The sequence below is a fragment of the Chrysochloris asiatica genome, unplaced genomic scaffold, assembly GCF_000296735.1.
Source record: "Chrysochloris asiatica unplaced genomic scaffold, ChrAsi1.0 scaffold00115, whole genome shotgun sequence".
Classification (NCBI taxonomy): Eukaryota; Metazoa; Chordata; class Mammalia; order Afrosoricida; family Chrysochloridae; genus Chrysochloris; species Chrysochloris asiatica.
In genome coordinates, this window is record NW_006408633.1 from 6,875,751 (window position 1) to 6,883,799 (window position 8,049).

Here is an 8,049-nt window from a genome sequence, read left to right on the forward strand (position 1 = left end):
ACCATAGCACACATTAATGGTGACCCCACTCTCTGGAACTGAGTGGACAAAGATTTTACTCTTTGAAAGCTAGGAGGTTGTGACCCCACCCTTTGAGTTCCAATAGACTTTGGCCCGACCCTTTGAGACCATAAAGGCTCTGTTTCCTCTGCTTCTTCCAAAAGTTCTATTGAGCTCTTAGCTTCTCCAGGAATGGTCCTTTTATTTTCTTGGAGCACAATAGATACAGTTCCTTTCACCTATTTCCGGCCTGTAAAATACCAAGAGGCACACAACATTCTTTCCTTTCATTTTTCCTCTATCCCTTTCAATCTAAAATGATGGGGTTTTTTTTTTGTTGTTGTTGTTGTTTTTTACTGTGGCAATTGGTGAGAACCATCAGTGATATGCTTAATCTCTTTAGCTAAAGATTATGTAGTCACATTCTTGGTGAACATTTTAGAGCATATAACCTTAGCTTGTACAACAGACGCTTCCAAATCTCTAAACTCTGTTTTCATTTTTCACAGTTCATTTTTAAGTCCAACTCTTTTCTCTCACAGTTTAGTATAAGTGGTATGAAGAAACCACATGACCCCTTTAAAGATCGTATTTAGAAATATCAGCCAGATAGCCAAATTCATCACTTGCAAGTCTACCTTTCACCAAACATTTAAAGAGAATTCAAACACATTATTTGTTGTTAGATGGCATAGAGTTGGTTCTGATTCATAATGATCCTAAGCACAGCAGAATGAAACACTGCCCAGTCCTGTGCCATCTTCACAAATGTTGTTACACTTGAGCCTGTTGGCGCTCCCACTGTGTCAATTCATCTTGTTGGGGGTCTTTCTATTTTTCACTGACTTTTGACTATACCAAGCATGATGTCCTTCTCTAGGAACTGGTCCCTCCTGGTAATATGTCCAAAGTATGAGAGGTGAAGTCTGTCCATCCTGGCTTCTAAGGAACATTCTGGCTGTACTTCTTTCAACAGTTTGTTCTTCTGGCAATCCATGGTACTTTTAATATTCTTCTCCGAAACATTTGAACATAATTTGGACATGTTATTTGCCACTGTATAAGAAGCTCCATTGTCCAATATTGGAAATACTGCTCATCATTTTCTTTTAAAGTCTCATCAGAAGCCCATATTCCTAGTAAAGTTCAGTTGCTGGGACCATATGTATTCATTAAGATGATAGAGAGAAATCTATATTGGAAGAAGTACAACCAGAATGTTCCTTAGAAGTCAGGATAGTGATACTTCATCTTTCATACTTCAGACATATTATCAGGAGGGACATCATGCTTAGTAAAGTAGAGGTCTGTGAAAAGAGGAAAACCCCCAATGTGATGCAATGAATTAGCACTTAACAAAGTGGTAGCAGCAATAAACTTAAGAGTAATAATGATAGTGACGATGGCGCAGGAATGGGCAGTGGTTTTTTTTTTGCGTGTGTGCATAGGGTTAGTATGAGTCAAAAGTAACTCGATGGCACCTAACAACAGCAAGATGGTAGAGACTTTTTCTATGGCTGTCGTCACTTCCTTCTGAGATCTCAATCAGAACTGTCTTTGATGTCCATCATTTCGCCAACTGTCTCTTTAAGGCAATCTATGCTTTTACTATTTTGTTGTTAGTTGTTAAGAACCATCAGGTCAGTTCCAAAACATAGTGATACTATGTACAACAGAAAAACTAGCTGGTCCTATGCCCTCCTCACAATCATTACTATGTTTCGGCCCAATGTTACAGAGTCTTCCTGTTTTTTGATAACTGTTTTCATCATGCCTGATGTCCTTCTCCAATGATTGGTCTTTCTGATAATATGTCCAAAGTGCATAAGACGAAGTTTTACTATCCTCACATCTATTGAGAATTCTGTTTGTACTTTTTCCAAGATAGATTTGCCTATTCTTCTGGCAGTTTACAGTATATTCAATAACTTTTGCCAACACCACAATTCAAATGCATCACATTTTCTTCAGTCTTCCTGATACACTGTCCAACTTTCTCATGAATATGAGGCAGTTGACAATATTATATTTGAGTCAGGCGTACCTTACTCCTAAAAGTGACATCTTTGCTTTTTAACACTTTAAAGAGTTCTTTTACAGTAGATTTGCCCAGTGTAATATGTTGCTTGATTTCTTGACTGCTGCTTCCATGGGTGTTGATTATTGAGTCAAGTAAAATTAAATCCTTCTCAACCTCATTCTTTTCTTTGTTTACCATGATATTGTTTATTGGTCTAGTTGTGTGGGTTTTTGTATTCTTTATATTGAAGTGAAATCCATATTGAAGACTGTCATCTTTGATCTTCATCAGTAAGTGCTTCAAGTTCTCTTTGCTTTCAGCAAGCAAGATTGTGTTATCTACGTACCACACATTAATATTAATAAATCTTCCTCTAGTTCTGATGCCACATTCGCCTTCATATAGTCCAGCTTCTCAGATAATGTGCTCAGCGTACAGATTGAGTAAGTGTGGTGACGGTATACAACACTGATGCATAGCTTCAACCTGAACTTCCAGAGGAGTAATTGATGATCTGTTGCTCTGCTGGCCCCTGGCTTTGTTCTAATTGATGAAATTGAACTTCTCCATAGTCTCTTTTCTTAGATATAGGCAATTTGATTCCCATGTTCCATCTGGTGAGGTTGACATGTATATTGCTGTTGTTAAGCACTGTTGAACCAGTTCCAAGTCATAGTGACCCTGTACAGGGTTTCTGAGAAGTATCTGGTCGGTTTGAACTACCAACCTTGTGGTTAACAGTTGGGCGCTTATCTTACAGCATCACACCAAGACTTCAATTATTATTTCATCTAAGAACACAGAAATTAAGTTACTCAGGATGTCAAGGAGTCCTGATGTGGTGCTGCAGAATAATGCACTGGACCACAAGGTTGGTTTTGAACCACAAGATGAGTTGCTCCTTGGAAACCCTATACAGGGTCACTGTGAGTTGGAACTGACTCAACAGCACTTAACAACAACAACAACAACAATAAGGGATGTGAAAAGGAAACCATTCTTTGAAGTCATATTCAGTTTACTTTGTTAGGAGAAATGATGTTTGTTTGACTGTGATCACAGTTCTATCATTTCTACTTTCTATGCGAGTTTGGCTGCAGTGGTATATAATTCTCTCTTTGCTTCTTGAATTTTCGCTTGAGCAAGAGATGGGTTTGGTAGTAAATCTAAATAAGATTTCATTTTTTTTCTTCAAAGGTTTACTTTTGAAGTAAACCTTTACTTCTCCAATAGTGCTAGCAGTGACTGTTGAGACAGAGAAGCATCCAGGCCTCTTACTGAACATTGCTTCTCTCTGGCTTTGATTCCACATCAGAACTCTGATTTTGTTTTTAGGAAGTCCAGGCTCTGAAAATGCTAGTCAATTTTGGCCCTTTCTGTAGAGAAGGATACTGCTCTGCTTTCTTGAGGTCCTTTTATAGACACTTTTCTAATACTAAAGTTGCATTTGGAGTACTGGTGTGACGCTGTAGGAAAAGCACTGAATCACAAGGCCGGTATGAAACTCAAAGTCAGTGGTTCAAACCCACCAGCTGCTCCTTAGAAACTCTATGACAAAATTCCTTGGTCGCTACATGTCAGAACTAACTCAACAGTATTCAACAACAACAACAAAGTTGCAGTTAGATATTTTCCAAGTTATGTCAATTCCAGCTTTATGTCTTCATTTTTGTATCGGGTGTGAAAAAGATCAGAGGTCAAATCATTCACTGCAGGGATGAAACTACTTAGTGAGGTATCCTTTGCTCCAAGCACCACTGCATTGTCAACCAAAGCACTCGGGTATCTAGAATCAGCACAGAGAGGTTTGTTTTTGTTGTTAGGTGCCATGGAATCAGTTCTGACTCATAGCAACCTTATATAGGGTTTCCAAGGAACAGCTGGTGGGGTTGAACTGCTGACCTTGTGGTTTTCCAGTCCAGTGCTGATCTTATAGCACCACACTGGAAGAGGGAAAACTCACACTCTCAAATAGAAGGTCTTGAAAATGCTTAGCTTCTGATTCACATCACTGGCTTTCTGTTTTGGGTTTTCTCTTATCAGGGAGACATCTCTGTCTCAGGATTTGTTACAATCTTAACGGTGATACAAAATCTCTGTGCTCTGTAGATTCATTTCATATTGTGGATTAGGATGATTGCCAAATATATGTATTTTTTTAACCAAGCAGCAACCCATGGATCTTTCTCCTACTGTCCTTCCATGGCGGCTGCTCCCGTCACTTCCCAAGATGCCACAATTGACATTGTTGAAAAAAGGTATTTGCAACAAATAAATCATTTGTCTTGAAAAACTCTGTCATGTGATATCAAATGTCATTTTCCAACTTCTGATCTTCCTTTGTTTCCAATTTTCACATTCCAATCACAGGTAATTATAAATGCATCTTGACTGTATATATGATCTATTTCAGACTGCAGAAGTTGGTGAAAATCTTCAATGTCATCATCTTTGGCTTTAGTGGTTGGTGTATAAATTTGAATAACAAGCACATTAACTGGTTTTCCTTGTAGGTGTTTGAACATTATCCTATCACTGACAGCATTGTACTTCAGGATAGATCTTGAAATGCTCTTTTTTGATAATGTATGTGATGCTGTTCCACTTCAATTAGCTTTCCCTGGCATCATAGACTGTATGATCATTTGATTCAAAATGGCCAATACCAGTACATTTCAGCTCATTAATGCTTAGGATATGGAGTCCTGGTGTGGCGCTATAGACCACAAGGTCCTTTGAGCCCCAAGATCCTCAGTTCAAACTCACAGCCACTCCTTAGAAAACTTATCTAGGGTGGTTATGAGTTGGAAATGGCTCAATGGCACTTAATGACAACAATGCTTAGCATACCAAAATTTATATCTTCCATTTTATTTGTTATGCTTTCTAATTTTCCTAGGGAGCCCAGTGGCTCTAAACTGTGACTCACAAGGCTAGTGCTCTGAGCTCACCAGCTCAACAGGAGAAAGATAAGGCTTTCAGCTCCACAAAGATTTACAGCCTCAGAAACTCTATCCAGGGTCTCTATGCATTGGAACCAACTCGATGGCATAACAACAGTTTTTCTAGATTTATAGTTTGTGCATTCCACAGTCCAACTATTGGTGGATGTTTGCAACTGTTTCTTCTAATTTTGAGTCATGCCACAAAAGCAAATGAAGGCCCTGGAAGCTGTCTTCCATCCACATCATTAAGATCAACTGTACTCCGGAGAGGCAGCTCTTTTCCAGTCACATTAAGTGCCTTCCAACCCGATGAGCTCATATTCCAGCACTTTATCATGTAGCTTTCCCCTGTATTTTAAAGGCTTTCACTGGTGACTTTTTTCAGCAGTATGTCAGCTCCGCCTTCCTAGTCTGTCTGAATCCAGAAGCTCGGCTGAAACCTGCCCATCACGGATGACCTTGTTGATATATGCAATTCCAGTGGCATAGCTTCCAGTATTACAGTAACATGCAAGCTGCTACAGTGTGGCAAACTGACCAATGATTCTAATCTTGATTGTTGGTGTTGTTAATTGCCATCGAGTCGTTTCTGACTCATAGTGACCTTGTATAGGGTTTTTGAGGCTTTTTAAATCTTTGTGGGAGCAGAAAGCCTCATCTTTCTCCTGAGGAACAGCCGGAGTGGTTGGAGGGCTTGAAAAATAGACTTTGTTGTTTGAAGTCCAATGTTTATTGTATGGAGTCACTATGCTCCCTCATATCTTGATGTTGTTGTCAAGTGTCATTGAGTCGGTTCCGACTCCTAGTGACCCTATATAAGGTCTCCAAGGAATGGCTGGTGGGTTTGAACTGCCTACATGGTGGTTCCAGTCCAGAGCTGATCCTAAGTGCCATTTCACGCCTTGATGTTGTTGTTGTTAAATGCCGTTGAGTCAGTTCTGACTCATAGCGACCGTGTATAGGGTTTCCACGGAGCGACTGGTAAGCTTGAACCACCGACCTTGTAGTTCAAACGGCTTTGCAATCTGGCGCATTAACCCACAGCGTCACACCAGGACTCCAGGATCTTGATGTTGCTTTTGTGATGTGCCGTGGAGTCGGTTCGGACTCATAGCGACCCTGTACAGGGTTTCCGGGGCTGTAAATCTTTACGGGAGCAGAAAGCCTCATCTTTCTCCCGCGGAACATCATATCTAAATTCATCATTAACTAAAATATAGTATTTTATTAAACACTTTTTACAGTGTTGCTTTTATTTTTAACTTTGATGAAATAGTTGAGCAGGTTCTTTAATCCCTTTGTTCCTTAACATGCTATAAATATTCAAAGGCACGTGGTTTTGTTAGTTCTCTAAGGAGTCCTGGCATGGCACTGTAGAATAAACACTGTACTGCTAGTAACAAGGTTGGTAGTTCAAACCCATCAGTCCCTTCTTGGAAACCCTATACAGGGTCACTATGAGTCAGAAGCGACTCAACTGCACTTCACAACAACAACAAGGATTAGAACCCCGCTGATTGCCACAGTCACTGCTGACTCATAGCAACCCTACAGAATAAATAGAACTGCCCAAGGGACTTTCCAAGGAGGTAAATCTTTACAGAAGTAGGCTGTCTCTTCTTTCTCCGATGAGCAGCTAGTGGGTTTGAACCACCAACCATTAGGTTAGCAGTCTAATGCTTCCCCTATTGACAATAATGGAGCCAATTTTAGATGTTAAGACCCCAGTCCCAGGAGAAACCTACAATTAACATCCCCAAAGGAAATATCTACCTTGAGGGCTTAAGGAACTCCAACGTGGGGATGCTCACTAGGGTCTCCACAGCAGTCTGAGTGTTTTCACCTGTTACTAATAGAAAACCCTGACTTAGATGACTATTCCCCTAACAACTCTGACTGTGCATTAGAATAACCTTTTTTTGCTGTTATGTGGCACTGAGTGGGTTCCGACTCACAGCAACCTTATGTACAACAGAACAAAACACTGCCATCCTCACAATTGTTCTGTTTGAGCCCATTGGGGCTTCCACTGTGTTAGTCCATTTCATTGAAGATGTTCCTCTTTTTTGCCGATCTTACACTTTGGCAAGCATGAAGTCCTTCTCCAGGGACTGATCCCTCCTGACATGTCCAAAGCAAAAGAGGTGATATCTCGCCATCCTCGCCTCTGAGGAGCATTCTGGCTGTGCTTCCTCCAAGACAGATTTGATGGCTCCTCTAGCAGCCCATGCAGTTCTCTTTTGGCGAGGTGGGCTAATGTGCTGGACTGCAAAGTTGGTTTGAACTGCAAGGGTGGCAATTCAAGCTCACCAGCCACTTCTTAGAAACCCTATACAGGGTCACTATGGGTTGGAACTGACTTGATGGCACTTAACAACGACAACAGAAACAACTAGCAGTCCATGATTCTTTCAGTCTTCTTTCCCAACACCATACCTGAATTATATTGATTCTTCTATGGTCTGCTTATTAATTTTCCAGCTTCCCAAGGTGTGCTATATCTTACTCCTCAAACTGACATCTTTGCTCTTGAATAATTTTAAGAGATAGTTTATAGCAGATTTGCCTAATGTAATATTCCTTTGACTTCTTAACTACTGTTTCCTTGAGCGTTGATTGTGGATCCAAGCAAAATGAAGTCTTTGACAATTTTAATCTTTCTGTTTATCATGATGTTATTTATTGGTCCAGTTATAAGCATTTTTTTTTTTTTTTTTACATTGAGGTGCAATCCATATTTAAGGCTGTAGTCTTTGATCTTTATCAGTAAATATTTATTTAAAGTCCTTTACTTTCAGCAAGCAAGATTGTATCACCTACATATTGCAGGTTGTTAATGAGTCTGCCTTCAATCCTGATACATTTGTCTTGATATAATCCAGCTTCTTGAATTATTTGCTCAGTATTCAGATTGAATAAGTATGGTGGACAAACACAATCCTGGCACACAGTTTTCCTGATTTAAAACTATTTAGTGTCCCCTTGTTCTGCTTAAATGGCTGCCTCTTGGTCTATGTATAGGTTTCCTTTGACCATAATTAAGTGTTCTGGAATACCCATTCTTCCTAATGTTATCCATAGTTT

The 8,049-nt window shown here is 39.9% G+C and overlaps 1 pseudogene; it reads right to left on the minus strand.

Moving 5' to 3' along the window:
* Positions 1–3,076: 3,076 nt before the first annotated feature.
* LOC102840858 lies at positions 3,077–4,224 on the minus strand (annotated as a pseudogene).
* Between the last annotated feature and the right edge of the window lie 3,825 nt (positions 4,225–8,049).